Raw genomic sequence first — 22,713 nt, 5'->3', positions numbered from 1 at the left:
GATTTTCACTCCTTGATGCCCCAAGTAAGGCCCCAAATGGGGCATCCAGGCCATACCTGGCCAGGGAATTGTAGGAATTTATTCAGGACAATTTTTGCACGCCATTAAAACGTGGAATATTTTGCACAATACAGGTTTTTTTTCGGGATTAGGAGTAACCTAAAGAGCTGCCATCCCACTCCATCCCTGCTGGCCCTGTTCCCTGTGCTCTGCATCTATTTTGTGTTTGGCCCCATTGGGATTCCTTGATCCAAGGTCTGGCTGGTGCAGATCAAAAGTGTAAGGTCTGCTGAGACCCAGAGCTCAAATATCTAGAAATACAGAGTAAAGAACAAATATGAGAGAGATCCAAATCTTTCCAGCTCAGCTCTAAGTGGAAGAAACCTTTCCTACACATCCCTTTTATTTTTTTTCCTGCAGAGATTGTTGATTTTTTTCTAACTCCTTGTGGTCCCAATAACTCAGAGCAGGTAGCAGGGGCTGGGATCGGGATTTGATTACTGATCTGATTTAGGCTGTCAAGCCTGGTGTCTCTCTGCAGAGATTGCAAATGTTTCATGGACAATTTGCAGTGAAAGAGAGAAGCTTAAGGAATGATTTATTCTGTAACAATAGCAATGATAATAACAGAAGGGCTGGATGTGGGCAGCATCCAGCACACGGGGAGTCACTTCCACAGGCTCTGGAAGCTGCTGTTACACAAGTGATAGCGACAGATACCATTCAAATGGGAGGAATCTGAATTTCAGATTCCCCTGGCACATTCTCCTTGGTGTAAAGGGAGGATAAGGGCACTGGATCTCTCCTGTGATGATTGAAATTGGTTGTTAGGGTGATTTCTGTTGGGAAATCACTTGGCAACCCCTGCCAAGTCCTTTAAGTTATCCCTGCATGGTCCCTGTAGTGGAGAGGACCCCGTCTCACCCTGCAGGGATCCTGCAGGAGCTGGAAGCTCCAGTGACATGGGAATGATGAGGAGACAGTGAATAGGTTGTGAATCAAAGCACAGGCATTCCATGTCCGTGCAGCCCTCCTGGGACGAGGCTGCAATCAGAGATGCTGGAGATGTGGTGCCAAAAGGAATCTTGTCCTTTCCACACCTGTGCATTAACTGGGGTTTTATTCCGGGGAGGATGCGCCTCACCTGAGGAGTCCTTCAGATGCCACAGCCAAGCTCTTCTCTGGTGAAGTGCCAAGAAAAGCTCCTGAGAGTTTTGACGTCGCTGGAGAGGCGATGAATCAGCAAACAGAGCTCATCCCATCCCATCCCATCCCATCCCATCCCATCCCATCCCATCCCATCCCATCCCATCCCATCCCATCCCATCCCATCCCTCCATCAGCATGGAAGGATGGGAGCATGGAAAGAGGGATGGGGGATCCAGAGTGCCTTGGGAACAAGGATGGGGGATCCAGACTGCCCTGGGAGCAGGGATGGTGGGTACAGGTTGCCTTGTTTTCCCAGCCCCAAGTCAGGGAGCTAGAGTCACCCAGGGGTTGTGACAGTGCTGGGACATGGAGCAGGGACATTGCTGACACACTCAGTGGAAGGGGAAGTCCTCAATACCATCATCATGGTCGGAATGACCTTACCAAGGGTTTCTGAAGACCCTGGATAGCCTTGACAGCTGCATCTCCAAAATCCTCATTCCCAGGCATTGACACGTCCTCATCTGAACACATTCCAGCCCCAGATATTAACTTGGTCCAGCCTCATTACCCACTCCCTGGCAGATGAACATCTTTTTGTGTATCCCAGCCAAATCACCTCCCTCCCCCTCCTTTTTGCACTAATTAACATCATCTCCAGGTATTTACTCTGTGGATGGATCCATCTCCCTCTCCACTGTAGAACCTTTCTGTCTGGCAGCAGGAGCCCCAGCCATGCTCCCAGATTGATGTCACCACGCTCCAAACACTGTGTCCTCTTGTAGAGCAATGGAGCACAAAATGCAGGAGATCAGTGCAGCAGAACTCACTGTGCTGGCATGCCTGGGCAATGTCACTCCTCTGGCGCTGCAGGCCACAAGAGTTCCTTGTCCTTGACCACTGCCTGCTCGTCTGCCCCTCCTCAGAGACCTCTGCTCCCAGGGAAACTGAGAAAACCCTTCTGCCTAACGCTGGCGTGATGGGGAGAGCATCTTCTCTCTTGCACAGATGCCGAGCCTGGGTTTGCAAACTCTCCTTCCCTCCAAAAGCAGCTGAAACATTTCAGCTCTCGAGTGAAGGGCAGGCATCACCCGGCACATTGAAGAGGTTTAAGTGAACCCCAAACCATCCTGACCCACTTCACTCCCTGTAGTCAAGGAGATTTTTCCTCTTTGGAAGAAAAGAGATGGCACTGGAGGGCCTGATTCTCATTTACACTTGAGCTGTTCTGAACATTAAAGGGCTCTGGGAGCTGTGTTTGCAGCCTGGAGAGGCTGCAGAGGAAATGAGGATCCAGCCCTTGAGCTAACGAGATGCTCAGCACCTCCCAGAACGGGCCTGGAGTCAGAGCCTCCCTTCTCCACCACACTCCAGGTGCCAGCACCCAGGGCAGGGGATCCTACAGAACCCAGCAGAGATCCATTTTGCTTTTTAGGAAGAACCCACATCCCAAAAGACCTGCCCTGTGAGCTGCCTCTCTCACTGTAAATTCCCACAGCTCCTGGCAGGGATGAGCATCACCCTGTGCCCATTCCAGCTCCAGTGGCAGCCAGTTTGCATCAGTCCTGCCCTCACTGGGAGGGCTTTTTCATAGAATCACAGAATTGATTAGGCTGGAAAAGATCTCCAGGATCATCAAGTTCAACATTTAACCCCCCCTTAACATTTAAGGCCACCTCTGACCCAAGTCCCCAAGTGCCACATCTACATGTCATTTAAATACCTCCATGATCAGTGTCTCTACCACTTAGGGAAGTCTGTTCAACACATTTCTGATGAAATCTATGGAATTATGCTGACAACAAAATGGCTTTGACCAACCAGAGAGGAAAGAAATCCCCCAGACCCTCCCTGCCTGAAGTATTTTGTCAAAGCTCAGGATTTTGGGGTATGCACGCCCAAAACCACATTCCCACACACCCAAAATGAAGATTTATGGAGACCTCCCAATTTCTAAACTCAGGCTCATCTGCCCACAGGTATATCCAGATGCAAAGGGGATGGGAATGTGTTGTTTGAAGGACTCAGCTGTGGCTGTAGACATTGTCTGGGCCATGGAGGCACTTGGGGGATGCAGAGTTCATGGGAATGAACAGAAAGCAATGAGGATGCTCCCAAATGGAGACAGATCCTACCTGTACATATTTATATCTGTGACAGAAGCAATCACATGTTGTCTTTGTGCTGCATAACTCCAGTAGAGCTTCCTCTGAATTTATCCCAATAAACCAAGCCCCCTCACCCATAGTTCTGTTATAGCTCAGTGTATTCCCACCTCAATCCCATCCTTCCCTGGGAGCTGCTGGAAGCTGCTCAGAGCTACCTCAAACCCTCCTGGGCATGTGGGGAAGCCCAGGTGGGCATGTCATGGAGCTGCAGTTCTCACCACCGGGTCACAGATGGATTTCCTGATGGGAGAATTGGGAATAAAGTGTGAGTCTAAGAAAAACCACAGCGTCAGGGTCAATCCACTCCAAAGGGGGTTTGTGATCAATTTGTGCATCTGCTGGAAACGATGTTTGAGGAGGACCAGAGCAGTGTGAATTCAGGATTATGTTAATGAGATGAATAATTTCAGGTTAAAAAAGAATTAAAGAGCAACAAACCTTTGAAAAACGCTGAGCTGCTCATGCTGCTACCTCTGAAGTGAAAGGCTTTGTTTCACAAATGCCAAAACATTTTACTGCGCTATTTTTGAAAGCTCTGAAAAGCTTTTTCCCCCTTTTCCTTCTCTCCAAAAGGTGAACCAGAAGTTGAATTAATTGACAAAGCCAAGCCCAAAGGCTCAATTTCCCTGGCTGCAGGAGGAAATTGCCACGTGGGTGAGCCACGATGGGTTTTGTCTCCCTCCAATGCTGATTTTCCCTCGCAGCGTCCCCAGCTCCAAACCTGCCAGGCAAACTCCTGCTGCTCCAGCCACAGCCTCAGCTGCAAGTCCTTCAGCTGGTCCTTGTCTCCATATGAATAATATATTTTTTTCTCGCTACATGGGGGAAAAAATAAGCAGTGGGAGATTTATTTTCCAAAAAGATGCACAGCCTCTTTTGTCTCTGTCTGAATAGCAAGCGTTGCATTAATGAAAGATTATGGAATAACCACAATTTTATTTTTCCATTTAATTGTCCCACCTGGGTTGAAAGCTGTTGTTGGGATAAGGCATTGAGGGATTGTCACAGGGAATAAATCTGCCCCCAGGAAAGGGAAAGTGGGGCTGAAGGGGTGGTTTTACCTCTCTGTTGCCTCATTCCATGTCACCCCAAAGTAAAACACAATGTTTCCAAATGACTTCCTGGCTAATTCCACTCTAGGAGAATAAATCTGAGTCAGGGACAAACTCCATGGCTGGGAGAGGTAATTTTTGTGGCATGCCATCTTAACTCCACCCAGCTGAAGGAGGAGAGGGCCCTTTCCCCTTTGTCTGACACAAACTGACTTTGGGAGCTCTCTTGGAGATGCTTTTCCCTGCCCCAGTCCCAGTCTGAGCTTGTTATACCCTCCCGTCTCTCTTTAGGTTTTCTGCAGGGAGAGCTTGTATTATTTCCATGTTTCATGCAATTCATTGCATTACAACTTTAGCATTTTCCTAAGCTTTGCCCCTTCCCAGAGCTGAAATACCCCCCAAAATCCAGCTGAGCTCCCTCAGCTCCCAGCAGGAAAACTCTGCCCTGTTTTCCCAAATGCAAGACCAAAAAAAAAGTCTTCAAACCCAATAAAAGAATAAAAAACCCCAACCACGTTTCCTCCGAAGGAAATAAAACCACTTGCTGTATCTTTATATATCATAAAGGTGCCAGGAAGGGCACAAACACCATTTTTATTTTTTAGGTTTGCAATTCACATTTAACCTGGAGCCATCTGTTGTGTGAGCAGCTTGGCAGTTCCAGGGATGAGATGTTCCTCTGCATGCACGGCTCTCGCTCCAGCTCACCCCATACTCCAGCTGCTGGAGGCAGGTGGCTCCTGGCTGCTGCCTGGTGAGCCCTTGGAGCTCCTGGATGGGAATTTTTCCACCCCTGCCAATGCCCCCAGCCCCAAAATGCTTCTGGGAGCAGCCAGCCATGAGCTGCTGTCACTGCTCAGCACAGAGTCGCCAGATTTTGGGATTTATGGTTGTTTGAGCCCCTCCAGGAGCTCCCCTGAGCTTGCACCTCCCTCTGGAGGGGAGACTCTCATGTCTAGTGGGGGTTGGGTTTGCAGTGCTGCCTTCCTCTCCACACAGCCTCTGGAGCACCTTCCCCACTCCTTTCCCCAGGACTGGTCTGTGTCTCTGCAAATCAAGCTGGAATTGAACCCCAGGGATTAAAGCCCTGAATGAAGAGGTTTGTCCCACATCTGCTTTCCCAGCCAGAGGCATTGAGATGTCCAGAGATTTTATTCCAGGCAGATCCCTAGAGGGCAAAATCCCATCCCTTCCCTCATCTCCATCCCCTCTCATGAAGTTGTTGGCCCTTCCTTGGTCTTCACTGAAGCACAAATCCCTCACCAGGACTTTGTGCCATTCCAACAGAAGGCTGCCCTTAATGGATCCCCACATTTCTTGGCCATGGAGATGGATGACCCAAATTTCCCAAGGGCTTTGGCCACCTCCATCACAGCTGCACAGTGGCTTGGCCTGCAGAATCATGGAATCACGAAATCAGGGAGTCATGGAATCATGGAATCATAAAGTCATGGAATCATGGAGTCATGGATTCTTGGAGTCATAGAGTCATGGAATCATAGAATCATGGAGTCATAGAGTCATGGAATCACGAAATCATAGCATCATGGAATCATGGAGTCATGGAATTATGGAATCGTGGAGTCATAGAGTCAGAGAGTCATAAAAGAATCATGGAGTCATAAAATCACAGAATCATAGAATTACAGAATCATGGAATGGCCTGGGTGGGAAGGAACCTTAAAGCCCACCCAGATCCATCCCCTGCCCTGGGCAGGGACATTTTCCTCTAGCCCAGGTTGCTCACAGCTCCATCCAACTTGGACTTGGACACTTCCAGGGATGGAGCATCCACAACTCCAATGACACAACACCTGAAGGTGCACCTGGAGAAGAGGTGGCCTGGATATGTCCCCAAAAGCAGGACCAGAGGTGTCCCTCCTGTCACTAAGGACATGCAGCAAGACACAGCCCCTGCCATTAGTGGGCATGGCTCGTTATTAACCAATAACCCATGGATTTGTCACGATCTGGGATTAGCTGAGCATGCAGGGAAGGGAAGGGCTGGGAAGTGCCCCCAGTGGTGCCTCTGCCTCTCCTGGCAGAGCCTGATAATTTTATTTATCCACAGGCCAGCAGAGCCAGAAGGACACAGAGCTGAAGGGGGAGCCTGGATGGGTAATTTTCATTTTTATGTCCATTAATGTCCATTAATGCAGCATCACTTTTAACCACTCATTCCTTCTCCTCATTGCAGAAATCCCTGCCCGTTTCTCCTGCTGCAGACACAATCCCAGGCTCCAGGCTGGCTCCAAGCAGTGAAAGTCTTTAACAACCCTTGAATTAAAGGGCATTTGGGGAGCAAGGGCTGATGAGAGGTGACAGCAGGAGTGTCCTTTTGTGCCAGGCTGTGACCTGATGATCCTGCTGGAGTGGGACAGGTTGGTACCACTGGGATTGACACAGAGAGGTTTCCTCATCCTCGGGATACCCTTTAATTGTGGTGATGGACACATAGGCACAGAGCAGAGTTGTGGGGTTTTGTCTTTGGTTAGCAGGGAAAAACAGGCTCCATTTGCAGCTCTGAGCAATTCCTGGGCACATGATCCCAGCACTTGCATCCTGGACCAGAAGTTATTGGACATGAAGCATCACTTTTGGTGTGATAGTGAAGTTTTTATTTGAATGTAACATTAGCTTTGACAAATATTCCTCAAGAACAGCTGGATGCTGAGGGTTTCCTTTGTGCCTATGGATATTTCCATTACACAGAGCCTTTTCTCTTCACATTTTGGGTATTTTGTCCCCAAGATGTGACATTCCACCTCGATCTTTGGTGGCAGACGAAGGGTTTCCTTTTCTCCCTATTTTTTTGTTCCTAACTCCTCAGTTTTCTCTCCTGCAGCACTCTTGGAAAAACCATTATGGAGACAAATCTGTGCTGCCCACATATGGCTCCTACAGCACTCAGAAATGCTCTTTCTCTGTGGCTGCAGCAATAAATGTTATTGTATAGAAATGTGTTATCCCATTGTTAGAGTCTCCAGGGGAACACAAAAGGTTCTGCAGGTGGGGAGACATCGAGTGAGGGGTTTGGGAGCCACCCCTTATTTGGGATTCAGAGCACTTGGGAGCAAATCTTCAGCATTCCCAGTCTCCCTCTGTGGGGTAAATCTATATCATGGCGGGCAGAGAGTTTTCATTTTAATAAAGCAAACCCATCCATGTTCTGGATGTTCACCTGAAAGTAATTCCTTGAAGACCCTCCTGTCCTCTTCCTTCATCCTGCTGTGCTGTGCTGGATCCTGCCTGCTCCCACCCCTGCAGTGCCTGGCACATCTAAGCCTCTTCCAGCCCTTCAGTGTGTGCTCCTTCATAGAACCCAATGGGGGTAGGTGACAAAACCAAAAGGATCCCATGGTCAAGTCCCTTCCTGTGGGGAGGAGACAAACTCCTGGAGTTGTCCACCTGGTTGGGGGGTGGAGTCTGGGCTCAGGAACTTGGAGCAGCTCTGCCTGATGAACCCACTGTGCCCACCAGGAGAGGGGCAAAATGGCAGTGCTGGGAGGGAGATGAAGGAACCAGGGGAGATGGAATTGTAAAGTGTGGGGTGGAAGCACCAGGGGTGGGATAGGAGTGACAGGAGTAGGGTGGAAATACCAGGAGGGAGATGGAAGAATCAGGATGGAGATGGAAGTGCCAGGAGGGAGATGCAAACAGGGATGGGGAGATGGAAGCAGGAATGGAGATGTGCAAATGGGAATGGTGAAATGGAAATAGGAATGGGGAGGTGGAACAGAAATAGGGAGATGCAAACAGGAATGGAGGGATGCAAACAGGAACTGGGAGATGGAAATAGGGATGGAGAGATGGAAATAAGAATGGGGAGATGCAAACAGGAATGAGGAGATGGGAATAGGAATGGAAGGATGAAAACAGGGATGAGGAGATGCAAACAGGAATGGTGAGGTGCAAATGAAAATGGTGAAATGGAAACAGGAATGCTGAGGTCCAAGCTCCAGGGATGAGATGGGAACATGGAGATGCAGAGGTGGGATGAGAAGAGCACCAGGAAGAAGATGGAAATTCCAGGAGGGACATGCCAGCACCTGGAAGTGCCAGGGGTGAGATGGAAGTGTCAGGAGTGAGATGGGAGCACCAGGAGCTTTTCACCTCCTTGGATCAGGATCACAGCTCGAGCCTGCTGCCCTTTGTCCAGAAACGGTGCCGGAGCACGGGCTTGTTCCCAGCCCCAGAGGGGGCAGGTGAAGCTTTGCCCACCCCACCGGGCCCTCCCCGGGCTCACAGAGAGGCTTTGGGGCACAGCCGGATCGCGGCTGAGGCAGAGGGAAGCCTGGGCTCCGGGCAATCCTGGGAAGAGACACAGAGATTAAAGCATCTCCTGCTTTCCTTCACAATTCACTGAAATCTGTGCACGTTGAGTGCTTTGATATGGGAACAGCAGTATCAAACACATCCTGGATCGGCTGGAATATGGCCAGGGGGAAAAAAAAAAAAAGGAAAAAATAGAGAAAGAAAATAGAGGTGAAAATCCCTGCGAAGGCAAAAGCAAAGAGCAGCTGAGACTAATAAATTAAAAATACTGAAGTCACCTTTGTCCTTCAGCGTCCTGGCTTGGACTGAGGGATGGGGAAAATTCCCCGTGTTTGTGCTCAAGGGGGTTAAAAGCTGCTGATTTACAGAGCCAGAGTGCAACTCTGCATCCCTGTAAGGGCTCCCAAGGATCCAGCCGGGATGCAGAACACTGCCGGCTCTCTGGAGCCCTTCCCAAAGGTGACACATCCCCGCTCCGAGGGCAGGACATGGAGAGGGAAGTGCCAGGTGAATTCCTCTGCATCCCCCGCTCGGGCTGCGCACAAAGAGAAGGAAAGAACAGCTCGGGGTCAGCGGCCGCACGCACAGCCCGACCTGACGATGCTAAAGAGATTATTGAAGCCTCCGGAATTCGGTTAGGGCTGCAATTGGCCAAATCAATCATTGCAAACCAGTTCTTCGATGATCTCTGCCCTCTTTTATTTGGTTTAGGAATCGCTCACGATGGCACCGGGATTTTTACAAACTCTTATGCAAGACCTCGGTGTTAAGTGCAGGATTCCTCCCTTGTAATGAGGCGTTAAAAGTTCCCGTTTCAACCCAAACAAGACATTTTGGGTTTCATTTTTTTGCACAGGGGGACCTTTCTTGGTTCTTTAACAAAGGCATAAACTGATATATTTTTATTGATTTTCTTGTTCCTGAAAAACAGATTTTCGATAAAAACCTCTTTTACTTGTAAGCCATAAAAAAACCAAAAAAAAACCAAAAAAAAAAACCAAAAAAAACCAACCCCAAAAACAAAACAAAACAAAACAAAACCGGCCAAAATGCTGCAGGGGAAAATGTTATGAAATATCAAGGAAAACAACTTTCTATCATGTTTCTGATAGTTTCCAAAATGTTTCTCTCCTGCTAAGAAGCAGGAAAGGCAGGTAGGGATCAAACCCATCCTATCTCTTTTTTATTCACGGTTTTATTTAGATTTTGGAGTTGAACCCATATCCCTTCTGCTCCATCCTCCGAGGGTTGAACCCTTTTGTTTCCAGCTGGAATGGGCTCTATCACAACATGGAGTTTTCTCCCGAGGACATCATGGAAACACATCCACCAGGAGCATCCCAAGGCTGGGAGGAACCACATGGCATCTACAGCTACTAAACTTGGAGAAAAACCATTTATTGCAGATTTTTTTGGCCATGATTTTGAAAAGACCTTGGCTTTGCCTTCTTTCAGGCAAGATGAAGATAAAACATTCCCAAAAATTCTGCTTGTTCCTCCCCAGGCTGCGCTGGGTGTCTGCAAACCTCTCTCTGTGCTCCAACCCTTTTGCTTTTTCCCCTTTGAAAATTTCAATTTCAATAAACCATCTTTTTTTTTTTTTTTTTTTTTTTTTTTTTTTTTTATGGCGGGGGGAGGGAAGTGAGCAGAGGGAAAAGTGGCTGGTGGCACTGGAATGCTCATCCTTTGCAAGCTGCTGCCACCAGCTACATCCCAGCCTCTCCTGAGCAGGGACAGACCCTGCAGGTCTAATTTAGGAGGGCTTTTATTTCTCCGTGGTGGGAAATAGGAAAAAACCCCTTGCTAATCCATATTTTTCTCACGTTAAGGCACAATATTGGATGTTTCCAAGTGGGATGGATGAATTTTCTGGTGTCTCCATGAGGCTGCTGGGCTGGACTGCTCCTCACTTTGGGGGCTCTAAGGAGTAAAAGCAAAAGGAAAAACATTAAAAATCTGTGTGATCCTGGGCTGCCACTGCCAGGAGTTGCCTCTTCCATCCAGAAAATTCAGCCAGGTTTTATCTTTCTTGAATAAAAAATATATTTTTCATATTGAAAGTGTCCTTTCAGGTGAAGGACAGCCAGATTCTCTGCTGCAGCTCGTTGAGGACCAGCCCAATGGGTCAGGCACGCCCAGAGGGTGAATTTGCTCCTGACTCCCTGTCTCCATCTCTGCTTTGGGAAAATATTTCTGTATTTTCTGTATTTTCGTCAAGGCTGGGCTGAAACACTCCTTAGCAGAAGGAAATGTTCAACAGGAAAAGCAGGATGGATTTCCCACCCAGAGGGTGAAAATAAGCTCATGGAGGCAGACGTAAAAAATTAAAATGAAATGCAGGTATGACCCTAAACACAGAGAAAACACACCTTGGATCCTGCAGAGTGAAGCTTTGGGGTTGTTTTCCCCCTAACCAAGCCCCCTTTTCCGGCAGGGGAGGAAGAGCCGGGCTCAGGGAAGGCGGCATTGAGACAAACAGCCCCGCAGAGCCCGGCTCTGAATAATCCCGAGCCTGCAAAGGGAACCTTGGGCAGGCGGTCACCCTCCAGCGAGCCCGGGATGGGGTCGCTGGGGCTGCACGGAGCTCTCTGAATTGAAGCAGTGGAGTGTGAAATAGGAATTACTGACAGCTCTTAAGTATATCAAGAGAACAGCCCTATTCCTTAATACAGAGCTGCTAATAGACATCTAAAGACCTATAAAGCAGACAATTCCTCTATATCATCCTAGTTAAATCAATGTACTTATATTACTCTCATCATTTTCCCTTTAACGTTTATTACATTTTGCCACTGTAATTTATTTTTTCATATCCATCAGCCGATTAAAGACTTTATTCTGAAGATACACACACAGCCTTGTGACCTACTTGAGGCTGACCGGGGCTGTTAAATAAAAGCAATTTGGTGGAGGAGGTTGGAGGGGTTTTGCCCTCCCTCTCTCCCTGTATTTTTTGCCCTTGCACCGGGAGCACGGGAGATGGGAATGTGGGATCACCCCGATACCAGCACGGATGTGTGTCCTTGGGAAGCCTTGAGCACTTTTCACTCTGTTTTAAACAATTCTTGTCATGCCTGGAGACCTGGAACATCCCGAGCTCGTGGCTTTGCCTTTCCAAGCCAGCCGAGAAGGGCTGGGAGGTCAATCTGGGCTCCCAAAGTTGTTCCCCAGGTGATCCATCACCTTTCCAGCGTCCCCACATCTGTGCCAGGAGGAAGGAGCAGTTCCTGAGTGCCATCTATTGATGCTGTGCCTCGGAGGTGCAGCAGAGCACCCAGAGCAGGGCAGGCTCCCCCTGCTCCCTCCCAGCTCCCAGCCCACATTCCCTCTGCTTTGGCCATGCCTGGACCTGCCTTGGCCACCCTCTTGCTTTTTATCCATTCCTCTGCCTGAATTATTTAAACATCCCCACTCAGACTTTCATGTGTCCAGAGCCACTCCTCTTCCTCTATGGCCAAATAATTTCTCCCTCGGGAAAGAAAGGAATAAATTATTCTTTCACTGTTTGGGCCTGTGTGCACCCAGCACTCCAGTTTTATTGGATTTATTGCCTTTTTTTCATCTTAAAAAAAGAAACAAAAAATTGCAGAGAGATCATTATTATGGTACCAGTATCAGGACAATTTTTTTCTCAATTTTCACAAGCAAAGCAATGGAAGATGTGGAGAACTTCAGGTTGTGCCTGTACCTAGGAGGGTGTTACTGACCACAAGGAAATAGAAGGAGAAAAATGATTAAAAATAAGATGGAATGCCTAAAAACAGGAAGGAATGCCTGAAAATAGGATGAACATTCCATAATCTCACAAGGAAATAAACCCCACGTGAGGCAAGGATTAGGAAACCCAAAGCTTTTACACCTGGGGCTGCTGGGTGTGGCTGTCCATGAGGAAACAGTGGAGCTGGGATGCAGCAAGATCAGCTGTCCTGGGCTTTTTAGTTGTATTTCTAATTTACCATGGACATTGATGGCTTTTTATTTATTGCTGTAAATCAAGGGGAGTTGATTGATGGAGGGGAGTTGATTTGACCTCTTCCCTCCACTTCCCCCCAAAACCACAGCCAAGAGCAGCAGCACACCTGGACCTTGCAGGATGAGGAGCATTCCTGGGCAGGAGAAGGTGGATCTCGTCCAAACAGCCACATCAGGAAGGATAAAAAGCCCAAAGCTCTGGCACAAAATCACCCAGAGAGGGAAAGGAGGGAATTCAACTCCCCCATTTCCATCCCAGGTGTTCAGGGCACCTTTTCCTCAACAAAGGCACCTCCCAGGATTGCAGTTCCAGAAGTGAATATTTCCCAGTTTTATTCTCTCAAATCTTCCCTCCTGCCCCAGAGAGGTTCCCCAGCAGCTCATGGTCATTATCTCAACGAGACCCTGAGCTCAAATCCTGCATTTAGCAGGGAGGGAATGGCAGCTTGGAGGGTGCTTTGCTCCAGGAAATGATCTTTTCTCCCTAATTATTTCCATTTTGTTTGGCTCAGTGATGCCAGGATGCTCTTTGTGCCTCATCCAGAGGCCATCCAGGGAAATGACTCTTTGAGCACCACAAAAATGATGCCCTGAATGCCAACGGATCCAGCTCCACTTTATTTTTAAAGATATGATTATTTCCACACTCCCATGATCATTGGAGGGCCCACGAGGATCAGAGACCTTCATGGAGGTTAAAGATGGGAATGCTGCCCTGCTCTGCACCAAAACACTCCTTTTGGACTGCAAAATGGGCAAACTAAGCAAAGTTTTCCCAGTGGAGCATAACTGGGAGTTAGTTACCTTGGGAACGAGATTTATCTCTTCCCTTGTTCATGCTTAATCCAGGGAGGGCACTTTTAATAACCAATTGATGGCAATTGCTGGGGATAAATTATGCATTCTGTGAGTTATGGACTTCTCCTCCTGCTCCAGCACACGAGGACCTGGCTCTGAGCTGCTCCCGTGCCCTTTGGAGGTGGAAAATCCATTGAGGATGGAATTTTTCCTGGCAGAAAGGGCCCTTTTGACTTTCCCAGCCCAAACCCCTCAGCCTCATTTGAAAGTAGCTGGGTCAGTGTTGGCTCCAAAGTGCAAACAGACACAGCAAAACGTGGAGAGGATGAGGAGGGGATGGAATATGATATTTATATTTAACATCTATAAAATATACATCACACTCTTGCAATGAACACAGGGAAGGGTCCTCCCCTCGTTCGATAATCTCAGCAAAAAACTTCCAACGTGGCTTGGAAATGACATTTTTTAAAATTCATCCCATTTAAAATATTAATCTCGCATATTATTAATAACGTGGGGCTGAAATGTAAATTTTAAGTGAAGGTTTTTATCATCTGGCTATCACTTTAATGCGTGGTTTGTCCTTTTCCTGCAGACATCCATCCTCTGGACATCCCTGGGAGATGAAAACTTAAATCGGAGTCGCTCTTGAATTTTTCATCTGAGCCTGATTCTCTCTTTAATATCCTATTTTTATGAAATAATCATCGTCCAGCTCGCAGGGCTGGTAAAAACAAGCCTGATGTAGATGTGAAATGCAGTCCTGTCTATTCCCATCTTAATTTGCAGCTTGTTCCATGTGTCCATGGGCCACGAAGCCAGGGAAGTTGTCCTGGATGTCCATCACCATCCAGTGACTCAGAGGGATGCTCAGTCCTTGTCAGTAGTGCCAGATTGGCATGAGGTGGGACAAAATTTGGGATTTGAGAGTTTCCATGAGTTTATTTGGGGGTTTTCATGCATTTATTTGGGAGTTCCCATGAGTTTTCAGGTGTTTCCAGAGTTATTCTCTGCTTCCAAGGTCCCTCTTGCCAGACTGTTGTTCCAGGACTTGCTCCCTTTCCATGGCAGACACAGGTGGAATCCCAACCAGCCATGATTTTTTGGGATGCTACGGGGTAGAGGAATACAGCAGCTTGATAAATTTTCAGGGAGATGCTTCCTTTCAGCATCCCTTGGATAAATCCTGGGCAGGACTGTGCAGCTGGGATGGCCCCAAGCTTTCCCTGCTTTCCTGGGATGCTCAGCCCCAACGGGACCACTTCACCTCTGGAAATTCAGCCAGAGGATCTGGAGAGGGGAAGGTTAAACCAAGGAAACAAAAAATAATCCAGTGACTTTTCCCTTGACTTCCCTGCCTTGACACCAGCCTGGTCCTGCTTTAGGAAGCGTGTCCCATCTTCCAGAATCCCCAGGGGTGCCAACCTGGGCTGGCACCACTTTTCCTCTCCCCTCTCCCCGATGTGCCCCCTCTGTCCTGCACTCCAGGAGTTCTGGATATCCACACCCTGCTGAACCTGCTGCTGTGGATCCATCTGGAAGCAGAGGGTGGGATCCTGCCATGCCAAGGAAACAATCGTTTTTAATTAAATTCCCACATCAGGCAGGCAGAGCTGGCACTGCTGGGCAGACACCAGCTTTGCCAAGGAAATCTTTATGGGATATGGGATGCTGGTCCACCCAGGGATGATGGTGGGAAAAGGTTTTCCCTGCAGATCCCCATCCCTCCTTCCCTCTGTCCCCGCTGCCCTATGGAGAATGCTCCAGGAAAGGGGAATATTTGCAGCCCAGGGACTGGCAGCAGGAGCTGGCACTGCCCCAGTGAGAGGAGCACCGGCTTTAATTAACTCCCAGCAAAATTGGCAGGGCCTTATCTGGAGCCTCCACCAGCACATTGCAGCCCCTGTCCCGCCCCACCAGGAAAAGTGGGAGAGGGAAGGGCAGCAGGAGCTGGGGATGTGGTGGGGACACAGCTGGGCTCACACCACTCAGTGCTCCACGCTCCAAAGCAGGAAGGCTCAGCCTTTATTTCCCCCTCCTTTAAAAAATATAATAAAAGAAATCGCATCCAAGGCTGTTTCTTTTTTCTTTTTTTCCCTTTTTTTTTTTTTTTTTTTTCCAGCTGCCCCAATTATCCCATTTGTTCAAAGCAAAATCTTGCAATTCGAGGCAGTTTATTTATTCTGCCCAAGCCGTGTTTACAGCGGCGCATCGGAGCACTGGGGGTGAGTTAAGTGGTGCTGGGGGTTGGGGAGGGGAAAAGGGGGGGGGGTGGGAAAGCATCTTTTTGGGCAAAAAAAAAAATTAAAAGAAGGAAATTAGAAAGAGCCATTTTAAAGAGGCAGACATCAAAGGCATCATTTATATTTCAAATCGTGGGGAAATAACTTTCTAATGAGGAATCATAATGGGGAAAGTGAAGATTCTGGCGTTATTGCATTGCCAGCTTCAAAACCCTCCCATTGTTCTCCTTGAGAGAGGAAAAATAAACCCTGAACCAGTCAATTAGAGGGAAGAGGGGAAAATTGGAATAAACTATTAATTTTTAAAGGAGCAGCTCCATGGTGGGAAGGACCTCCCTAAAAATTTGGAGTGTTGTACTCCAAGCCTCCTGCTCCCCTCTCTTTTCCAACCTGGAAATTGTGTTTAATTTCTTTTATTTTAAATATATCCAGCGCCATAGGAAGCTCCAAGAATCTCCCACCACCCCCAAACCCAGCCCATCACTTTTTTTGGGCAAGAAGGACAGGACTGATCCCAAGGATGTCGCCCTGTTCATGATTTGGGTGTTAAAAACAACTCCTGCTGTTCCAGGATTAATGAGTTGCTGCCTGGGAAGGACGATAGAACTGCCAACCAGTGTCACTATTGTCCCATTCAGAGGAGTCAGCTCTGCTTATGATTAATTATTATTATTACAACCACCTGGGGAGTAGCAGGGGAAAAAAGAAAAATAAAATCCAAGGGTTTTGTTTGGAAATTAAATGCCCAGTTTCCCCCGTGGAGTGTTTGGGAAGAAAGGGATCACGGTGTTTGCAATGCTCGAGGAAGCAGCTCTGGGAAGATAAGGGCTGGTGGGGAGGAAGGGGCTGTGGAGATGCTGAGCCCAGGGAGGTTTTCTGGAGCTGCTCCTGGCAGGAGCAGCAGGTGACTCCACTGCTGAGACAATGAACAACCCCCGAATCCATGGGAACATCCCCCAAATCCATGGGAACATCCCCCCAAATCCATGGGAACATGGGAGATGTGGAGAGCTTCAGGTTGTGCCTGTACCTAGGAGGGTGTTACTGACCACAAGGAAATAGAAGGAGAAAAATGATTGAAAATAAGATGGAATGGCTGAAAACAGGAAGGAATGCTGAAAATAGGATGAACATTCCATAATCTCACAAGGAAATAAACCCCATGTGAGGCAAGGATTAGGAAACCCAAAGCTTTTACACCTGGGGCTGCTGGGTGTGGCTGTCCATGAGGAAACAGTGGAGCTGGGATGCAGCAAGATCAGCTGTCCTGGGCTTTTTAGTTGTATTTCTAATTTACCATGGACATTGATGGCTTTTTATTTATTGCTGTAAATCGAGGGGAGTTGATTGATGGAGGGGAGTTGATTTGACCTCTTCCCTCCACTTCCCCCCAAGACCACAGCCAAGAGCAGCAGCACACCTGGACCTTGCAGGATGAGGAGCATTCCTGGGCAGAAGAAGGTGGATCTCGTCCAAACAGCCACATCAGGAAGGATAAAAAGCCCAAAGCTCTGGCACAAAATCACCCAGAGAGGGAAGGGAGGGAATTCATGGGAATCCTGTCCTGCTGATCTGTGGCACTGCTGAACTCTGCCCCTTCCACTGGCCCGTGGGTCAGCACCACGATGGCCACAATGGGAGCTGCAAAATCCAGCACTGGGATGGAGCAGAGAATGGACAGAGCTCATCCCATCCCTGTCTCCTGACTAGGCTTAAGGGATTTGGGAACTCAGCCTCAATTTGGTCTAATTCCTCTTGTTCTTTTTAATTGGACTCATGCATCTAAACCCCCTCGGCAAATCTCTGCTTTAATCTCCCCACGCCCTGGTTCATCATCTGTTCAATTATTAACATCTCTAATTACTATTAACCACAGCTCTCCTCCCAACTTGCCAGCTGGCTGCTCGGCTCCCAGGATGGCAGAGGGGGATTTCAAAGAGCCCAGTGTTTTTTTGTGGGGCACCCAGGGATTTGTGTGTCCTTTGGGAGCTGCCAGACACCAGGATGGATGTCAGGGTGGCTTCATCCCATCCAGGGATAAAGTGCTTTAAAGAGGGGGATGAGAAGAGTTTAAAGAGCTGAAAGGGCTGATAAAGCCAGATGGACAATTACCAGGTGGGCAAAGGGGAGGGATAGAGCTCCTGGAATCACCTCCTGGATGCTCATCCACAACCAAAGTCACCCTGAGTTTGCTCTGGGTCAATGTGTCTCAGTTTTCCCTGCAAAAATTGGAGCTCGTTGCTCCACCTGCAAACCCAGCATTGAAATAAAACTCCTTAATAGGAACAAATGGAAGCAAAGCTTCCCTGAGAAACTTCTCCTTCATTTCAGATTTCCCTTCTACTCTGATTCCCCTTCGTTTCAGACAGGAGAGGGGGATTTCAAAGAGCCCAATGTGTTTTTGTACAGGGATTTCTGTATCCTTTGGGAACTGCCAGCTTCAGGGATGGGGCTCAGGGCAGCTCCAGCCCATCCAAAGGCAGGTGCTGCCATTGGAAGTGATTTAAAGAGGTGAAAGGGATGATAAACCCCCAAACTGGGAGTGATGAGCTCAGTGCAGCACCTCCTGGAGGCTCATCCACATCCAGGGGAGGCTTAGGCTGGATTTTGGGAAAGGTTCTGCTTCCCCCAGAGGGTTCAGGCACTGCCCAGGCTCCCCAGGGAATGGGCACAGCCCCGAGGCTGCCAGAGCTCCAGGAGAGTTTGGACACCAGGGATGCTCAGGATGGGATTTTGGGGTGTCTGTGCAGGGCCAGGAGTGGGACTGGGTGATCCTTGTGGGTCCTACTCAGGATATTTAATCCTGAGCTTGCAATGGAATGTTTCCTTCCCATGCCTCAGTTTCCCCCACCAACATTTGGATATCATGATACTGAACTTGCAAGCCCCACCCGGGAAATTGAAACAAAATTTTCCTATGAAACAAAACAATTGAAACAAAACTTTCCTATGGATCTTCCCTCTACTTCCCATTCCTGCTGCTCCTGATGCCACACCAGCCTTTAGACCTGAGCACTTTGGTTTCTCCGTCAGCGCCACAAGCTCAGGTGGAAAACTCGCTCCTCATCGGCCTCTCCCAGAGAGTTTGTGAGGAAGGAGCAAGGAGATGTTTCCCCCTGCATCCCACAGCCCAGGAATGTTTGTTATGCAGAATTGCTCGTGCTGATCTCCTGGGAACAGCACTGGGTCTGGAGATAAATCCTTGCTTCAGCTGCTCCAGTGTTGGGATTCTGCCCCAGCACTGGCTGATTTATGTCACCAAGCAGCACAGCAGGAGCTGCAGTTTTTACAATCAAATACACAATTGATGCTGCATTTTCGGGTGCATATTTGAGGAGCTGAGCTGAAAAAAATCTCCTGTTGGAGTTGCTCAGGAGTTTGGGAGAGTTGGTGCTGCCACCTTTGGAACTGGGGAATATTTAAAGTCAATGTGCACTAATGTGATGCTCCTTTCTCTGAGTTTTTCACCCCAAATTCTCTGTCTGCATCTGCTTCTCTTTGTTTCCCCCTTGCATGCCCGATGTCCATTTTTGGGGATGGGCTGGGACAGGAGCCACTCAACACCACGGAGCTGCTGGCATGTCCATGGGCTCAGGCTTTTCCCTCACAGCAATCCGATGGATCAACCCTTCCCAGAAACTGCAGCAATGAATTTTTCATAGGAGCAAGGAAATTTGAGCCCTGGTTTGGTTGTTTTATTAAACACACAGCAGGGATCCTCCAGGGGAGACATCCCAGGCAGTTCCAGAGCCATGACTGGCGTGGTGGATAATGCAGCTCTACAGATGTTAATTCCTAATTTGCTGCAGAGTTCGCCCCAGGGACATCATGCTTGGAAAAGAGGAAATTTGTTCTGGGTCAAAACCTCAGGAGAGACCCACCCTGCTGGAAAGGGGAGAAGAATTGGGATAACTCAATTAAGTCTTGGTTTTTGGAACCAAAGGTGTGGGTAGGCAAAAGGAAAAGGGATGAGTCAACTCACCAATATTCCAGTTCTCTTCCCAAAGGGATGTGCAGCAACTTGGACTCAAGCACAGGCTGCCATTCCATGGAATTGTTGGTAATTTTTCTAATTTCCCATTGCAAAACTCCATTTTAATTGAAGGGGAGGATTACAGAGGCAGCAGATGAGAAAGAGCAATCTTGGCCACTAATTGAAATTAAATTTCTCCTCTGGAAAACCTTGGCCTCCACGTGAATTCAAATGGTTGCACATTGATCAGTGCAAATATTCCCAAATATTCCCATTGCTCTGCAGGGAGAAGGACTGCCATGGCCAAAAAAAGAGGGTTTATCCAAAATGAGGCACAATCTTGTTCACAACATCCAGAAACTGCCAAAAAATCCTCCTCTCCAGATGAAAATGTGAGGCTGAAACCTGTCCAGAGCCACAGCACTTATGGGAAGGAGGAGCAAATCTGGATTTGGTGCTGTGGATATTTTTGGAGAGAGCTGGAGTTGCAAATGTTGGTGTATAAACATTAAGAGCATCACTGCAGGATGATCCCAAATCCCTGTTTCCCTGGAAAGCTGATGATGGTCAAGGAGGCAGGAGCAGTGAATACCATGCCATGGAAGAGAGAGGACTGAAAGAGAAGGAGCCACCCCAAAGTGTGAATGCCAGGGATTTCTGGAGATGCAGCTGAAGTAATGCTTTCCCAGCTGGGAACTTATCATGGTCCATATATTCTTCTCTGGATGCAGGAATGGGTTCCTGGCTGACTGCCTTGGTTTGAAAGACAGGTGTCTGCTAAGAAAGGCAGGAGCCTCTCTTGAAATGGACAATGGAAACCCTCTCCCTCCAAATTATTATAATTTTGAAATTAAGGGGCTCTCAGGCAAAGATATGGGAAGAGGAATAAAAGTTCTTTACTAGGAAAATGAAAATAAAAATACAGGATTACAGAGCACAAACCCAAAAACACTGAGACAGAATCCAAGGTGCCCCCGTCAGTCAGTCAGGGTTGGTGCAGTCCCATTCCATGGTGGCTGCATCCTCCTGCAGTGACAGATGTGGTTCTGCTGGAGCAGGGCTCCTGCACAAGGTGCAGTTTTCCTCCAAAGCTGCAGGGATGATGTGCAAGGCTCTGGTTTTCCTCTGGGATCCAGTGGGAAAAGGCTGCTCTGCTGTTCCAAATCTCACCTTTGATCTGGGTAGGAAATGCTCGGCTCCTGCCCTGGCTGGAGCATCTCCCAATGGGATGATGGAATTTGATCAGCCCTGCCCTGGGACTGCATGGCCATGAACAGGAGAGATCTCCTGGAGGGAGGATGGGCTGTGGGCAAGATAAAGAACACTGCCCCAGCTGGGTTAACAGGTGGGGATAGAATACACAGCCCTGGGCACATCCTGCTTTGGAACCCAAGACAGTGACTCCCCATGGATGCACAGCTCCACTCAGCAGCACTTTCTGGGACTCCAGCATGTGCATAATAACAATCCATGGCCACTTTCCTTTTGCTCCTGTGAAAAGTTCAGCCCAGCTTTTCTCCTGGCTCATTTCCAGCTCTCCAGTTTTCCCTGTAATCAACTTCAGGTAGGAAAAGCCCTGAGCTGAGGCACCTCTGGTGCTCATGTTGCCTTGAGGAGCTGGAACAGAGGCTACACACAGAGTTCAGGGGAATAAAATGGGTATTTATTGAGAGGCCACGAAAGGCCTACAAAGCCACACCCCAGCAGTATGAGTGCCACAATTGTGACCCCTGCCTGGATGGCTCCAAGATGGAAGCACGGGAGGGGTTGGTCACGAGTTCTCACACCTTTATAGGTTTCAGTCCATTTGCATGCAGGAGTCAACTGTCCAATTAATAGTCTCAAATGATGAAGTTTCATCCTCCTTGCTTGCCTGCTTGCCCACCCTCCTCTCTTCACGTTGTTTATGCTTAGGGATTGAAGTTTAAAGACCCTGTCCTTGAGTCCCCAGCTGGAATAGGACTGTTCTGTCTTCATCACACAAGCACAACGGAAAAGCACATCCAAGCAGAACAGAACAGAAAACTTAAAACTTAAAGGTATCACTCAGGGTCAGAGTAATGTGACAATTGGTGAGGTTTGCCTCAAATCCCTTGATCCAGAAATCACTCCAGAGTCCCAAAAGCAGAGTCAGTGGCTTTGGAAGGAATAAGCTCGGAAAGAGGAACTGCAAAGGGGTCAGGGAGGAGAGGTGGGGAATGAAAACCACCCACCAAAGGAGCTGGAGATATGTAAGGAATTCTTAAAATCATGGATCACTCCTGACACCTCCCAGACAACCTGAGCCACAGTTTGTGCCACCAAAAAATAGAAATGTGTGAGGAAGAGCCAGACTGCTCTTGGAATAACTCTGACATGCCTCATTTGTAGCAGGTTTTTAAGTTTAGTGGCTTTTTTTTCTCCTTCTGGCAGAATTTAGAAGACTTGCAGACCTCCTAGAATAGAAATATCCGTAGGGAATTGCTTCCTTTCCCAGGCTGCTCCAGAGGTGCCCGTTCCTTACAGTGATTTTTGCTCTCTTTGACGTGCAGCATCCATGGGCTGCCCTTCTCCATCCTCATCCCAGGACCAGCAGCTCCACTGACAGCTGTCAGTCTCAGTCCTGGAGAATTGACTCTCCGGGTATTTGTGGAATTTATGGAATTTATGACCAGAGAATTGACTCTCTGGGCATTTGTTGAATTTACAGAATTCCTGACCTTGACTCTGGGTATTTGTGGAATTTATGGAATTCCTGACCTTGAGTCTCCAGGTATTTATGAAATTCCTAGCCTTGACTCTGGGTACTTGTGGAATTTGTGGAATTTGTGGAATTTATGGAATTTCTGACCTGAGAATTGACTCTCTGGGTATTTATGGAACTTGTGGAATTCCTGAGCTTGACTCTGGGTATTTGTGGAATTTGTGGAATTTGTGGAATTTGTGGAATTTGTGGAATTTCTGACCTTGAGTCTCTGTGTATTTATGGAATTTATGCAATTCCTGATCTTGACTCTCTCTGGGTGTTTGTGGAATTTGTGGAATTCCTGCCTGAGGCCTGGGATCACAATTGCCCATTGCCATCATCCATCCTGGGAGTC

This window comes from Sturnus vulgaris, chromosome 23 (genome assembly GCF_052056855.1).
Source record: "Sturnus vulgaris isolate bStuVul1 chromosome 23, bStuVul1.hap1, whole genome shotgun sequence".
Taxonomy (NCBI): domain Eukaryota; kingdom Metazoa; phylum Chordata; class Aves; order Passeriformes; family Sturnidae; genus Sturnus; species Sturnus vulgaris.
The sequence above is the reverse complement of the archived record's forward strand: the minus strand, read 5'-3'. Positions refer to the sequence as shown.